This window comes from Puntigrus tetrazona, chromosome 15, assembly GCF_018831695.1.
Source record: "Puntigrus tetrazona isolate hp1 chromosome 15, ASM1883169v1, whole genome shotgun sequence".
Taxonomy (NCBI): Eukaryota; Metazoa; Chordata; class Actinopteri; order Cypriniformes; family Cyprinidae; genus Puntigrus; species Puntigrus tetrazona.
The window spans coordinates 2,988,455-3,005,955 of record NC_056713.1 but is presented as its reverse complement, the minus strand read 5'-3'; the positions used below and the strand labels follow the sequence as shown (position 1 = coordinate 3,005,955).

At 36.2% G+C, this 17,501-nt stretch overlaps 2 pseudogenes; one reads left to right on the top strand and one right to left on the bottom strand.

The window, feature by feature from the left end:
- Positions 1–328: 328 nt before the first annotated feature.
- LOC122359306 lies at positions 329–3,899 on the bottom strand (annotated as a pseudogene).
- Positions 3,900–7,530: 3,631 nt separating this feature from the next.
- Positions 7,531–17,501, top strand: part of LOC122359305 — a 23,708-nt pseudogene continuing 13,737 nt past the window's right edge.

The following is a 17,501-nucleotide window of genomic DNA, read 5'->3' as shown; positions in this document are numbered from 1 at the left end:
TTTGAAAATCACCACAAACTTGTAGAACATATACATCACAGTGCCTGCAGTTTGAGAGAGATATGAATTACAATAGAAATATAATACAAGTGTAAATAATACATTGTGACTTGATACAATCACAACATTTTCCTTCAGCCAAATAATGTTGTCAATGTATACACTTTCTAAAAGGCAGAGAACTGTAGCTTTACTACAGCAACTACAGATTTAAAACAGTGGCAAAGGCATCAAAGTCACCTAGCACTATAGCTGTAAACTACAATAACCACTGTTAAAGGCTTTGGTGGTGTCCCGTCCCCATGAGAAATTATGAAGAGCAAATAAATTAAAAAATATATTTATTTATTTTAATTTTGAGATGGTGTCTTACCCTGGGATTTAGCTCACATGGATCACAACAAAGACATGTATATAATCTTTGTAGAACTGAAACAGAAAGTTACAAGATCCAGGATCAAAACATCCAAAATCTCCCAAAAAAATCATTATAAATTAATTATATAATGTTCAAATTCAAATTCTGGGATAATTTATTTTCCAAACCTGTGTGACTTACTTTCTTCTATGACACACAAATCATTATTGTTTAATAATGTCTTGGCTGCTCTTTTTCATACAATGAAGAAATATCATTTGAAATTTTAGAATTTTTTAATTTTAATTTAAAACAAACATGGCGCAATAAAATATGCAAAGAGACATCAATGTCAAAGATGGCAAAGATAAACCATTTTTGTAGTTCAAAATACATTTTCTTTGCATGGAAAGAAGCAGCCATAATATTGTTCAAAATGTCACTTTTTGTGTTTTGCAGAATAAATAAATTGATTTGGGAAAAAAATAAGTTATTGTATATTTTTTTTGTAAATTTTATGTTTTTCATTATTGGGTGTACTATTTCTTTAAATAATAAAAAATCTACCTGAAGCCAATAATAAACAGCAATAAGAATAATTGTGATAATAAAAGAAGGAAAAGAAAACTATACTAGCCTTCTTACATTTCTACTTTATATGTTTTGAAATATATTTTATATATTTACAAGAAATGTGGAAATGTGTATATAATTCAGATAAGAAACACTATTCCATGTAAGCCTACCAAAATGTAAAATGTCAAGTCCAGTTTTTCTCAGATTTACAAAACAACATTAAATCTGTTGCCCTGATTGTTAATATCATTGTGTAAACTGTACACCAGTTCATAGTAACACATTTTTTAGAAATGTAGTACATCTTCCCTATGTCAGACAGAGTGTTACAAGACAGAATTGAAAGTGTAATGATGTGCTGTATGTGATGCAGTTCAACTAGTCTGCAACAATTTCCCTAACATTTTCAAGGTCATGTTTGTGCAGGACTATTTCTAAATAAATCTATTTACAGTCATTCCTGTCTACCACTGTTCCAGTTCTTCTTCCCAATAAGGCCAATCATGGAGTTTCCATGAAGCACAGCATGAATGTGTTACTCTCAGCGAAAATTGCAGAGTAGGGTTTTGAACTGACAACACAACAATAAATGAAGGGAGTCACTTTTCTGAGGTGTATCGAATGAACTTGAGGTGTGCTGCCTGATGTTGGATATAATGGTTATACCTTATCACAGTTTGCCCTAATGGAAATATGGCTGTAATCATTACTGAAAACTGGTGTTGACATTGGTAAGTTTGTGTTGCAGCAGATGTAAGGGCCTCAGGATTTCATTGCCCTGATTTGACGACTGATTCTCTACAGCAAGAAGAAGGCAGCAAAATAAAGCTTGTCAATTTGGCTATGGAGCACAGGCACCTGGTTTGGCACTTAGTTTGAACATGAGTCCCAATGTCTGAGGAAAAATGTCCTTGCAATTTAGCTCTGTACTGAGCCAGTGTGCTTGGCAGTGTGAGGTCATATCTCAGCCGCCTATGCTGAAGAAAGCGAAAGAATAATGGGGGCTACGTTCCTTGATGAAGGGTTTGGATGCTTGTGGACAGCCGCTTTATGCTGCTGTTTTCCAGTTGAGAGGATTTTTACCTGTAAAAATACAAATAAAAATGTAAAAGTAGCCACTTCCATCAAAATACGTCAGAGTTTTTACAAAGAGTTTAACTGCATGTTTTAAACACTACTCAAAAAACCCTTTTGGAAAACTTTCCAGACTTCAGATACTGTTGGGTTGTTAAAATTAAAGTTTGATAAAAGTAACTCCTACCCAGACACCCAGCTGTGGGTGGTGGTCTTCACACTGTGAGGTGGGAACCCCTGTTGGGTGGCCATGGGGTCAAAGTTGAAGTCAAGCGATTCTCCGTCCATGAGCGTATCATGCAAGATGGACTCAACATCGCATTCAAAACGTTCCACAGGCATCCCATCCAGATCACTGGGCAGCTTCTCCAGGTGTTGCTGTTGTGGGTGGGGCATCATCCCTGGGCTGTGCCCATATCCATTGCTGTTGACACTGCAGTAAGGAGGAAGGCCACCTCCAAGATGACTGGAGCCTCCATACTGCATCTGCATGGCTGACTTGATGCTTCCTAAGCGTCCACCAGCACTGCTGTGACCAATTCCGGTCAGAGGGTGCAACGATCTCCCATTCAATGCCAGAGATGTGGCTTGTCCATGCATATTGTGTGGATGAGAAAGGGCATGGCTGTGGGATGCTCCACCTCCCATAAGTTCGCTCCGCCCACTATTATAGGGCGGCAACATACATCCACTGCCTCCAGCTGACTGGGAGACGACTGTGTCCACCGAGGCATGAGCTCTCAGGCTCTCCATCAGATGTAAGAAGCTCCTTCAGCAGACCTGCTGTGCAATTAAACTGGCCCAAAGTTCCTGGGCCAGGAACAAAACTGGGCTTGCTTTCTTGTAGAGGCTGCATTGGCATTGGGGACATACTACCCATTCCTGCCTGGCCATAAAGACACTTACGATAGTCTTGTTGGGTCTGCTGGTTGACTGCAGCTAGACCTGGGGAACTGTAAGGGGAGTAACCTGGGCTGGCCTGCATGAGTGAAGAAGGTGAGGACTGGTTGGATCCTGACCCAGGCCCTCCTGTGGACCCCACAGATTGGTTCTTAGGTGAGAGCAAATTGAGGTTATCCAGAAGGTTCTCCATCACATTCTCAGAGCCACTGTGACTGAGAGAACCAGCCATTTCAGACAAGCTGGGGAGAGTGGAGGTCATTTTGGCACCTGATCCAGGGCCTGGGTAGACCATGTGGACATCAGAGTCACCAAGTTCGTCATCGATAAAGGGCGAGAGACGACCGCTTAGTGTACTGGCATTGGAGCTGGTGCGAGGACGGAAAGCCGTCCAGGCATCAAAATCATCATTGCTGTGGGAGTTCGGACTGCCTGGCCATTTGCCATACTGAGAGCCTGGACTATCTGCACCCCTTCAGGCCCACCCTGAAGAGCCAGCTATAAAGTTAGAGATAAACAAAACAACTTGTAAGAAAAATAAGTGTGTGTACAAATGTATAGTGTGTAATGTTTATGGAACAAAAGCATAAGCAGGTCAGCATTTACCTTTTTTTTTTGCTGCTCGTCCTCTGCTCTTGGCAAACTTGCTGTTGTTGTCCATAGATGCAGCTCTGCGTCGAGGTGACTTGCCACTTTGCCACCCTCAGGGTTGAGCATCCACCAAGAGCTCTTACCTGTCCCCTCATTCTGCACCGGATAAACCTGCTATGTAAGGACAGGTTGTGTCTGATTGAGTTCTGTGTAAGAGAAAGACAGCAAGGAGAAAAAAGTGTGAGTGTTATGTTCGTAGTTTGCCTTGTTCCCGTAAATTCCCCTCTGACGGTAAATCAGCAGAGTGCAAATCCTCACAGCAGCTGTTTTATATTAAAGCCTTTTTTCTCTTCACCTCCACTTTCGTCCACTCACCATTTCCTTTACCTATGTGCATCATTTTCCTGTCATTCAAAGGAGACTTGATGACAGTTTTCCTTGAACATTGGCCATTCTTATAAACATATTCTTACAAATATTTACAAATTGCTCTCAGTGATCTATTCAAACAAAACCAGAAAGTGCCTTCGATGTTTCACTGTGAATCATAAAATATACTTGTATATTTAGTGGCAATGGACATTCCTAATCTTCAAGTTCAGAGCTCTGACTATTATCAATGTTACATCTTAATGAACCTCTTCCTTCAAAATTGGATGAACTGATTTATTTTAAGGTATTGAAGATGCCATGTGCCCTCTTTAGGTTTAAGTGCAGATGCAACTGTGAGTAAGCCATTGATTTACCAAAAAGCATAAACACTGTGATTTTTTTCAGAACATTGCTTTGTTTATTTGAGTGGTTTGGCCTGTCAACTCTGCCCTCAACCAATGACATGTGTTTCTTTATAGGGACTCAAAAATTGTAATAAAGAAAAAAGAAAAATAAATTTAAAAATGCAACTTTTAACAACATGTGACTTAAATAGCAACCTTTCCTAATGACCAGACAGAACAGCAATTCCTGTGCTTGTATTATATTCTTGCCAAAGAACAGTTGTGGCACTAGTACTATAATAAAAAAATTATGTACTTTCTTTCACTCTGATGAGCTCACATCCCATAATGTCTGGCAAACACAGGTAAATATTCAGTCTGGCATAGAAGCATTACCTATGTTGTCATGGTGATCTCAATCATTAGTACCATTTTCCCTAGAGAGGTGGAAAATGGGGATTTTTTGAAAATGCTGGCCTAATGCGTTCCGTGTCTAATTTAGAGTTGTTAATGGATAGTCACAGGATGTGATGGCAGCTTAAGATAGACTTTGCGGTTGTTTGTGAACTAAAAGGCTTCATGAAGCACACGAAGAGACACATTTATTATTCATTTATTTGTTTATTTATTTATTTATTTGTGGAAAATCTAGCCTATAAATCCTACATGCTCAAAAGAAACAGATCTTGAAAGATCAAATGCAATTCATTTATGCAATAACCTATGTGTTCTTTCTTATTGTAAAATAAAATTATTTTTAATAAAATCAAATCCAATTTATCAGTCATATTCCCACTGAAGTCCTCCTCTTCAACATTAAACCACATTAAAATGAGACTCAAGTCTCATGTCTCAATGGCCCATTTAAATTTCTACTAAAGTAACTAAAACTAAAACTGAAATAAAAAAGAATAAAAATTCTAAACATAAAAATTAACTTTCTATTAATGCAATACAGCAAGTGACAAACATCTAGGGCTTCACAGTTGTTTACATCACTTGCAATTTAACTATATGTAATTAATTTTCAACAGCAGACAAAATCCTTTCATCTCCAATAATTTTTTTTTTTGCATTTGATAATATTGGAAAACCTCAGTATTGACAGTACTTATTTTCTGCTAATTCCTTTACATTAACTGGAATGTGTAGTGGAGTATTATGGGTGATTGGAGAATACGAAGGGTACACTTTATTTATCCTATAATAACAAAGGACGTGAAAAGAAGGCTGGAATGATCTTGAACAGAGAATGATGAAGTGTCATCCCAGATATACACCTTGCATTGAGAAACATCAAAAGAGTCAACATTTTAAAAATGATCACATATTTTGATCTTTCTAAGTTCAAATAATCAGCTGGAGTAACCTTGGGAATAATAAAAACCAAAAACAAACACACACTTGATGTCATTTTTTTTCCTTTTTTTTAAGTACTAATTAAAAATTACTTTTTAATGCATGGTTTTACCGCTTTATATTTGTACTTTTTTTTTTTTTAAATCTAATTTTAATTTAAAAAAATGTATAAAAGGTTTTTAAGAATGCATTAAAAAAAGGGTCAAAGAAATTAAAAAAAGTCAGCTAACACCTCTAACCATTCTTGTGAGTATGCATCACATGGTCCAAAAAGGGGAAATTAGCAGAATAACTAAATAACATCCTATGATGACGTACATTGTGTGTTAACATTTACAGAGCAAAGCAAAATCTAAAATCAAATCTATCACAACAATTCAGCGCTATGCACGCATCAGTCCTAAGCAGAACAGTACCAACTGAAGTATATTTGCTCTGCTAACTGTCCATCTGGCTTAAATTTTGAACAGAAAACTGCAGAACTGAAAACAGTGTCACTACTATAAAACACAACTTTGCAAGTCATGTGAAATATCTCTTGGCCAATCCGCAAATATGTATTGTGTGACAAATTTAGCCATAACCACATTAGAAGAGGATTCACTGATGGATATATGGAGAGGTTTGGGAGAATGGGAGCCCTGAGGGCCTGGGGAATACCAGGATAAGACAAGGTATTCTGAGTGGGAACTGTCTGGCAGAGTAGTATGCTCGGATGTGGCTCAAAACTCTTCCACTTCCTGTTGAGTGTTATCAAAGTGTCCCTACACTAGAGGTGATCTATTGAAACAGCAGTTCCCTCTCTGTTACTACCTAGGAATGATGACAAACTGGAGCTATGAGAGTCCATTTTTTCCTCTTGGACTGATGTTTGTGTCCTTTAAACAGCTGAGTTCCCCACACTGCTCTTTGTCCCTAAATGTATGAGAATAAACGGCCATAAAGAGAACATAAATTATATCAAAGCGTGTTCATCCTGTGTGCATGTCTGCAGCTTCCTTCCCGATTGACACATTTTAGCCTGTTTTGACAATAGTTGATGTATTAATGGCGGCAGAACACAGGAACTTCAACATTCCAACTAATCACTGTGTTCAAAGTTCAAACGTAATCACAGCTAGCCCGCTAATACCCTATCTCTTCTGGAACTACAGTGTCCCAATCCACATTCCTGTCTGTGGATACTAAACCCCAACCATCACTCTTGTTGTGTGAACATCCTATAATCTCGGGTTCGCAACAATACTGCCATTCCACAAATACCACAACAGTACACACAATAAGATGGTATTATATAAAACTGAGCAATTTCTAGAATGTTATGATCAAGTAAGAACACAATGTGTCATCTATGCAACTGAATCATGTCATTATATTGACCTACAATAAAAAATGTGGTGCTGTGCTAAAAATGATTCAAATTTCAGTAATTTCATATGGTATATATTTTTATTTAGTCTATTCTTATTAAAGTAGCTGTAGAGAAAATAAACTAATTTCTAAATAAAATTCGTTTTGAATAAATAACAATACACAGTATTTATTAGAGTATAACACAGTAGTTAAAGTTATACTCTAATAAATTTAATATTATGTATTAGAACTATATTATGCTGTATCCCATTCAAAGTAGAATATTCTTAGTTGGTATCAGTGACTTAATAATTATCAATAACGTTTTAAATTCCCTGATAATTCCAGGTTGTCCATAATCATGCAAACCCTGACTCATGTGCAGCTATTGCATACTCACAGAGTTTTTTTCACATACACATGATTTGAAGGCCTTGTTGCAGAAACAATGAAGAAAGTCAACAGCAAGAGCCAAACACCAGGAAGTGACCACATGAAAGGGACTGTCACAGGAAGCCGGCCTCACTTCCTGTCTTTCAGGAAGCAGTGGTTGTATATTTGAGCCTCACAGTTTGTGTGTGTGTGTGTGTGGAACGGACTGGAATGCCAGGCCACAGAGCCAAGCTGGGGGTGGAGAGAGAGCTGCCCTACTGCACTCCTCCTCTGGTAGACTTCTGTTTGGCACCAGATCCAAACCCAGTAATTCTCACTGCAGAGAGAATAAACAAAGCCCTACAGACCACAGTTACAAACCCAAGAGCTCAACTACAGCCAAAGCAGTGCCCACTCCACTGCCCCCTTAAATCTACACATTAAATATTCCTTTAAAATGTCTCTGTAAACACAGCCCCATGGCTTGATAACTACAGAAAGCATAAAGCTTTAAAGGAATACAGCAGCTTTAAAGGAACATTCAGATTATTTATAACAAAAGTACCATACATGTAGCATCTGATAGCATGCCAGGAGAATGAAATTAAAATACCTTCACATTAAAACACACACACACACACACACACACACACACACACACACACACACATATATATATATATATATATATATATATATATATATATATATATATATATATATATATATATATATATATATCTTCAACATCTAACACAAACACAAAAATATATAATATAATTAAATTTGTTTTTTTTTTTTTTTACACTAGTATGTGTATCTGAGTGTGTGTCACTGTAAGCTGCACAAGCAGATGGAGGTCATGTGTTTGGGGCAGTCCACAAGCCAAGGACAGAGAGTTCCATTTCTATTTCTCTCCCTCCTTACTTCAATCCCTTCCTCCAAGGAGCCTGAAAGGCCACACTGTTCTGTGACTCCGATCCCTCCTTCCCCCTCTCATTCCATCTCTAAGCATCTAATATTTACTGAAGGCATCAGCACTGGGAATCAAAATCCAGTTATTTATCAGAACTATAGATTTGCAACAACATTAAAACAATGAAATTTCTGAAATGATTAGAATATGGGTTACCTGAACTGTTTGTTGATTAATTAGCCTTAACTCGGAGAGTTAAGTTAAACTCTTACCATTTTTAAGAGCCATTTAGAATTTTTAATTTTTTGCAAGACCATAAAAAATGAAAACAAAAACAATAGAACTGAATGGCACTGATTTTAATTTTTTTTAAATTGGACTATTAACGCCTTAATGCAATGCCTGTGCTTGCAGCGGTGTCTTAAGCCATGGCCACACTAGACTTTAAACATACAAAATTTCTTTGGAAAAAGCAACAAACAAGACATGATTTCACAATCTGTGGCAGTGTTTTTTTTAACAAATAAAAACAATATTAAAATGTAAAAACATAAGATCTATTTTATTTGCATGGGCTTTATTGTTTATGTTCTTTTAATTCATCAAGGTCATGCCATGATGTATTGATTTTTTACAGGTCACACGTCTTCACGTAACATGAATTTACAGGTCAGAGTTCACCACACTTGAACTTTCAAACACATATATAAAAACTAAACAATTTTAACTTCAAATATTAAAAAAAGATATCTAAAGAAACTTTTGAAATAATATAAATCGAAATTTAAATATATTCTAAACAGAACGCTAGATCGACCAAATGATTTACATTAAGGAGCATTGTAATAAATCAATTCTAAACAGTGTTTTAGCTGATTTATGAGTTTGCAGTTTGATTTCAATGTGATGACAAAACCTGTAGGCCAGCAGAAGAAAGGAACAACTTCCAAAGCAGAACTAAATGCCATTATAATCGTCCTCTATGCTCTAAAATGGAAAACTCCCCAGGAAAAGACAGCAAAAAGAAGGCTGTTATGACTCAGATGTAGCCATATGTGAGAGCTTCTCTTCTGGTTAAAATGCACAAAAGACAATTTCCAGCCTGCTCTAGATAATCAGATGTCAAAAAGACTAAAAAACAAATAATGTTTGTTCACCATATTCCTACAGGATTTCAAAGCAGTTATTGCATTTGTGAGGCTAAATATGTTGTACAAAGTTATAACAAATGCAGTTATGCTCTTCACCATGGTCAAAAAAGTCCATCATTAAACAAGGGTCTAATTATGCATTTATTTTGAGCATTGGTCTCTGTCAGGTCATGTCTGGTGTAGACAGCACTGCTTTCTGCTGACAGACGTCAAGAATGTGTGAGTGTGGTTAGCAGGAGACAGAGAGCGCCCAGACCTGTCATTAGCTCATCACTAGCTCAGCAGGTCTCACACATACTAAGTATAACTCAAGCCCCAGAACTGAAACAGTCAGGTGGAAACAAAGCCAAATTCTTGAAATTATTAGCCCTGAAGAAAATTTGGAAATGTATTGTTGTGATAAAAATGATAAAATGACATTATCAAGTTTTGTTACATACATAGGTAATTTTGTGGGGAATTCCATGAAAAAAATGGTTTCTGTATTCATTACTCACTTGCTGCTGCATAATTTTGGATAATAGAAAGATTAAATACTTTACAAATAGAAGGTAATCTCATTACACAAAAAAACTGTCATTCAAAAAATTAGCTCATGCCTTCAGGAGATGTCATGTCTACCATGACCACTAATATGCTAATAAGTGTTACAGTTTCACAAATACTGTAACTTTGTGGTGGCATACAGCTTCTGATGTTCAATTGTTGTTCTCGTCCCCAACTAGACATGACACCATTCAATGACTGTTTTCGTCATGTTGTTCAGTTGCTCAGTTCTTGAGTATGCATCACACTGCTGATTTGTAATAACAATAATATTTATAATAATTTATAATAATAATAACCTTTAATCAAGGTAGATGTAAATTTGAAAGAAATTAAATGTACTTTTAAAAGTGTAGTGCATGTATACATTTACTTTTTATATTCATATTTGATTTATTATGATTCATTCAATTAATTATTTACCATATTATGTAAATAATTTGATTAAAATGTTTAATCGATGGACAGTTTGCTTCTTATGCAACCATTAGGCAGCACATCAGGGGAATTCCTGAACTGGCAACAAGACTGGAAACTCAAAAACAATATTTGTGCCAAGTTCTGTCTGTTTTAAAATTATCGTTCAGCTGTTTGGTTTTTATCCAGTTCTCTCCAGACAAACTTGTGAAGCAGCCGATGCCAGTGGTTCATATTATCAGTTGAAATGGGGCACGGGTTTGCCTTTAGACAGTATGAGTATGTATTCGCACAGAGACTATAAAGAGACAGGGACAGATAAGACACCCACACAAGTATATCTCTGTACTCAGCAGAGGAGACATTGATTTATTGCCACATAAAAGTGAGCATACAAACTCTTTCTTCCTGTCATGCATACATGTACAGAGATTCAGATTCAGAAATTCCAGTCAAATGTTTCCTTTCTCTATACTTACACACAGACACACAGGTGCAAATGTTTTCTAGAGTGCCAATTCAGGTCAGTATGAGTATCAGGTGCTCCAGCACTAATGAGCAAACAATCTTCTCTTAGATTTGCACTATGCAGGCATACTGTGCTCGCCACTTCCTGTTGCGCACTTCCTGTAAATTCCACCAGTAGCATGCTGAAGCTGAAGAAGAATAAATAATTAAAATGAAAATTTATGCCTGATAATGAAAATCTTTAGCAACTGGGCTGCATATTGCCATGGTATGACTGTACAAGCAAACAAAATGATCAACGGTAATGTCTTTTTTTTCAATTACTGACACTGACACACTATACCAGAATTAAAAAAATTAGCTCTGGGCAGGTTATTAACTTTCATTAAATTCATTAAATTACAAATAGGCTTTGGATAAATATTTATAGTGCAATCCATGATTGAATTAATAACTGAAAAATATGCTAATATTTTACCATTGTTTTAACTTTATATCCAGTTATTTAATCATTTATTTTATGACAATGCAAAATGCCCATTATGTAATTTTTAAATAAAATGCCTCTCTCTCTCTCTCTCTCTCTCTCTCTCTCTCTCTCTCTCTCTATATATATATATATATATATATATATATATATATATATATATATATATATATATTCTACTCTATGCAACTTCTCTACAATTTTATGACATAGAAAACAGGAAGTTCCTTACTTATATGGAAACCACCAGTACAAAAATGACCTGAAGTATTTTTGCATAAGAACTTTTTACTACTTCTACAATAAAAGTGTATATTAGCACATTAAAGAATAGAACTGTCCTTTTACGTTAAGGTGTAAAAGAAACCTGAGTATTCCATTAAAGATTACTGAGGATAACTTTTGAAATGTTCAAAGCACACTAAACCAGCTTTGAGTGATAGTTGCCAAGTCCTTCATGACTGACTCTGGCCTGAGTGTGTGTCTGTGGGGCCGCCTGACTCTACGGGATCAGAATGTTACCCAAATCAGAACCAGCTCCAACCAAGGACTAGCCAGGCTTCTAGTCTGTCTCTCTGCACTGAATTCTACTCCAGGAAATGAAAAATTGGACTCAGCTGAACTCAATACATCCAGTCAATAGCGGAACACAAGACTTCAGTGTGGGCTTCATTTTCGTTCCAAATAAAGATCACACTCCTGTAATCCTGGATCATGCAGCTGGTGAGAGAACCGATTTAGCGTCTGATTTCCTTCTCAAGTTGGTCTAATCTTATTTAGTGTGCTTATAAATACAAACTATACCTGAATGAGTTGGCTTCAAAAGGCATTCCAAACTGAAATATACTGACTACACCTGTTACTGCACTTTGGCCTAGTGATAGAATTTCAATTCCTGAAGAAACTGCTTATACGGGAAAAGAACTATTCCAGCGTTAATGTGCACATTAGACAGTGGTGTCTCCTCAAGCTAGTGTTGATTTCGAGCTTGTGTTTGTACTTTCTGATGTTTATACGTAACTTAACAGGCACAATCACGGTAATACACACTGGCCTACTTTTTGAAAGTCAATAGAGGAGCTCTAGAACAACGCCTGCAAGGGAAGACCCGGATGGGGTAATATGATGCGCGCCCACAGTCACTGTTGTATTTATATTACTGCTTTCATTACTAAAAACATCCATGAAGGTGGAGATGCGTGGTGTCTGTTATAATCATAACATACCTGGCAAACTACAATGTGTTGCCGAGGAAAGATAACTATGGAAGCTTGTGAACAGTTCAAGAGGAAATCCCTGGAACAGACAGATGAACCTCTATGAAAGAAGTGTTGTAAAAATGAACCAACATGATTTCCAGGCTTTGGGCAGTTGGTTATAGTTGTTCTTGCAGACTGTGCAAACTATATTAATAAATAAAGGAAACATAATAAATAAGTACATAAATAAAAGAAAGATCTGTTTTAAATGTGTGTTATTTTAAACTGTAATCAAATAAATAACCGATAACTTTAAAGCAAACAATTTTTAAATAATATATTAATACTAATTTTATTGCTACTACCATTATTAACATCTGACAACATTCCAATAATTTCAATGCACTTCTTTGACCACATGGAATGCACTTTCTTTGACAGTTACCATTTTAGACACGACTGTTCTTCTTTTCTTCTTCTCATTTATTCCTTTCATCCCATTTTTGTCTCAGTGTCATCTGAGAAACACATAACTCTGACACACCATTGGCTCATGAGCCAGCTGATCACACACCTCGTGCTGCCAAGTAGCTGACTCATCACAAAAGAAACTTTGTGTCCATGCTGATAATGTTCATCAGCTCTCTAGTTTCAACTATGAGCAAGGAGGAACTTGTAGTGGTTAGAGCTCCCAGTGTGCAGCTCCACAAATCAATTTTTCTATGAAGTGAAGGGCTTCTCACTGCTGTACTTGTTTTTACTGGAATAAAGTTTTTAACAGTATCTCATGAAATGTCCCTCTTTTCTGCAGAATTACCACACTTGTTCAATCCCAAATCAATATATAGTGGGGAGGAGTAAATTAATGCTTTTGAACTATAAAGTTATTCGACCTCGGTCTGACATGGATAAGCGTGATTGAGTCAAAACTATATCAAATCAAGCATATACAATACACCTATATTTTTCCCTTTAGATCGTAAGCTCTTTCAAACTCTCCCAAACGTCCCACTTTATATAATACAAAAATGCAGAAGTGTAGATTTTCACGGATCCCCTCTCTGAGTGTAGCATTTGGCATGATAATGTACTCTGCCACGTTGGGCCATCTGATTAAAGAAGTTTTGATGTGAAAAAGGCAAGAGTGGTCTCATCATGACTGGAAGGTTGCTAGCACCCTTATTTCACAATCTCTCTGCAAAAAGATTCTGCAGATTACCTAACCTAGATAGCTTTGAGTCCGCTAGCTTTAGCTGGAGCATTGGGCTGGCTTACTGCGCGCTTGCCAAAGGTACTTCTTCAGTATTTGAGAGCAAACTTCCCACCAGGATACACCTACAGTGGTTTCAGCAGGCAGTCCTTTAGTGTTATGCAAACTAGTACCATTTGTTTTGCATAAATCTTCTTCTACGCCCAGGTTTTATAGTTTAACTTATTAACCTGGGTAAAAGACAAAAACAATTCCATGGTAGTAGAGTCTTAAATATATATGTGATTCTCAATAGGGCTGAATGAGGAAAGATTGGTTCTTAGGATGATTAAAACCACGTGGATTGTCTAAATGGACTAGTTGGTAAACAACTTGCTAATTACAGATGATTATTTTATGACTGTTATCGTAGCATGCTAACAACCTTTTGATAGGTTGTCTCTTGATTAATCCATTTTAACCACCGCTACTAAAAACATTTCCTGTGATAAAGGACATTTTAATGGGCATTTAACTTGTAGAACTTTAAACTTTAGAAACATATTTTTTGAAAAACTGTACTTCCACAATACTAATAAAATAAAAGGCCAGTACAAATGCTTTCAATACAAAAGTGTACAAATGCTTTCATAACAGTCTCTTAATATGCTTTTAAAAACATATTTTGTTCATTTTGTTATGCTTTAGAGAACACTTATTTTAATGTGTTGACTCTCATACAAAATCACATATAAAGTACTTTATACATTATACATATACAATACATTTAAACACACAACAATAAAAAAATAACTATAAAGTATATTTTAGCTCTGCATACATGCTAACTATAGCTATATAAAAGGTAAAGTTAAAAACTTACAAAGATTTAATATAAATTAATTTAAAGGAATTAATCAAATAGTTTGTTGTTGGAAGACGTCAACTAGTTGACCATCCTGGCTAATCCTAGATCAACTACAAAGCCAGAATATCTCCACACTCTATATACATATGAGTGTGAAAGCGGGTGTATATTATGCCCTCAGTGGCCTTGTTGTGGCATGCAAAATGATGGAGGGAAGGTTAACAGGGTTTCAAAGAGCAAGGCAAAGTGTAGCACTATTAGTTGACTTCCTTTCCATTGTATTAGAGCAGGAAGTACTGGCTAGCCCTGATATGCATCCAGCTAATATCACCGTTCCATGCAAAAACACCGGACCTACAGTCCAACTCATAAGGGCAAGTAGCACACGTTGCCCCAAAGAGAACAGGTTTGAGAACGAGTGCTTCCTTATCAAAACATACCCGTCTGAAAGCAGAAAAGGAGGAAAAAAGCACAGGGTAACTCTAACAAACGATAATGATTGCCAACGGCACACACTGAAATAAACAGCATTGCTAACAATGAACTTCCATGACTGTAGTACACGCCATATTTTGAGAGCCTTATTCTGAAAAGCTCAAAAGTCATTTCCTTTGAGCATTTGTATAGATGTTCAGTCAGAAAACATGCTAATGTTATAAATATAGGTCCTTTTGTTCTCAAAGGACTCTCCTTAACGTCAATGGAGAAGATTCAATCTCTAATCTAAGTAACCTTCCTTAGAAACATACAAACAACACAGCTTTTTTATGTAAGGAAGAAATTCTATATGAAGAGTATTTAGCAAAACATAATAATAAAAAAAAATTATCACATTTTTTATTGTGTTATCACGTTTTTTTATTTTATTTTCTTTGTTAGCTGTATTTTTAGTTATTATTATTAAACCAAAAGAACACAACAGCAGTTTGATTTATTTAAATTAAAATGCAAGATAAAAAACATGATTTTTAAAAAAATTTAAATACAGAGTTATCTGTTTTATAACTCACATATTCATATATCTATTTCTGTTTGCAGGCAAATTGTGGAAAACACACAATGTACTCCTTGCATCATAAAAACAATGGCTTCTACACTAATCTTTCTTATTTTGTTTCTCAATCCGTATCCAAAACAGATGGTGGATCAGCACTGATGAGATGTCTACAGGCATGTTCTTCAAAGGGTTCCAGAGGCAGATCACAGGAATCAGAAACACACTTAGACTCAACTCAACAAGTCCTTTACACAGTCTTACATGGCTGCTTAAATTGAACTGGAAATTAAGCGTTTCGTCTGGATAGAGGAGAACTGTTCCCCCAACTGAGCCTGGTTTCTCCCAAGGTTTTATTTCTCCATTCTGTCACAGAATGACTTTTGGTTCCTTGATGTTGTCGCCTCTGGCTTGCTTATTTGGGGACACTTAATTTCTAGCGATTATCATCGATTTGATTACAAAGATTGAAACTTAGATATTGAAACTTAGCTGATCTAGGCAACAGCGTCTCTGAATTCAATAATGAGATGCCCTTAGCTGAAAAGTGAGTGTTTAATCTTATCATTATACATTACTGACATTGTATTCTCCAATTTAATACAGTTCAGTGCTTTGACACAATATACATTGTTAAAGGCACTATATAAATAAAGGTGATTGTTAGATTGATTGATTGAAAAGCATGCTTTGGCCACAGTGTGTCTAGCAAGCTAGGCCACCCTCTGAATCAGGTTGACGTCAGCAAATGCAGGTGATGAATCAAACCAAGGTGCCAGAGCCAGAGTAGGCGGCCTCAGAAGGAAATAGATATAGCACCTCTCACAATTATTTTCTCACATATTTTTTTGCAGGTCGTGGATGCTTCCTTGTTGGCAGGAAGTGCATCAACGTGACCTTTTAGTTAGTGGTTTGCTGTAGCAATTCTGGAGTGAAAGCCCTGCATTAACTTGCCCCTGTAATTTCTGAATTAAGTTTTGTTGCTTAATTTAAAATGGAAAGACTGAGAATAAAAATATAAAGGGGAACTGACCCTGATAGTTTTTACAATTAGTTGCTAGTTTAACAATTTCTTGACTATCATATACACATGTACAGTCTCCTACATTTCTCCTACTTATAACTACTTATGGTAAAAGTAGGACGACAAATCAAATCAAAATCACAATTCAACCATTTGGCGTGATTCTTCTTCATCAGTCAGGAACCTAGGCGTGCTGTTTGATAGTAAAATCTGATTTGAAAACCATGTTTCTAGCATCTGTAAAACTGTGTGTTTTTTTAAATCATTTCTAATTTTCAACCTATGCTGTCAATTTTTGTAAAGCTTTTTACATGGACAGACTATTGTAATGCTTTATTGAGTGGTTATTCTGCATGCTTGACAGTTGGTCCAAAATGCAGCAGCTAGTCCTTACTAGAACCTGGAAGTATGACTATATCAGCCCATTTCTATTAACACTGCACCGTATCAAACATTGTATTGATTTAAAATCTTGTTAATTACTTATAAAAGCACTGAATGGCTTAACTCCTCTGGATTTAAGCAATCTCTTGTCACATTACAGTCCTCCACATCCACTGCATTCTCAAAACTCTGGCCATTTGATAATACCTAGAATATCAAAATCAAACGTAGCGCGCAGATCCTTTTAAGCATATTAGTGTGTTATGTGTAAGTCAGGTTAAAGAGAAGTGTTGTCAATCTTAGATTTAAACTTGTCTGCCTAAATATACACCCAAACTCTGGAACAATTTATACACTCTTGTCAGTTTAAATCTAAGATTGACGACACTTCTCTTTATCCTGACTTATACATAACACACTAATATGCTTCTATTATTCAAATCTGTTTGTTTCTGATTATTAGGCTGCACTAATTAGATTAACCATAAACACTCCCAATATCCAAATCAGATGGTTGGTAAGCACCAAGAGATAACTACTACTAGATAACTATCTACGG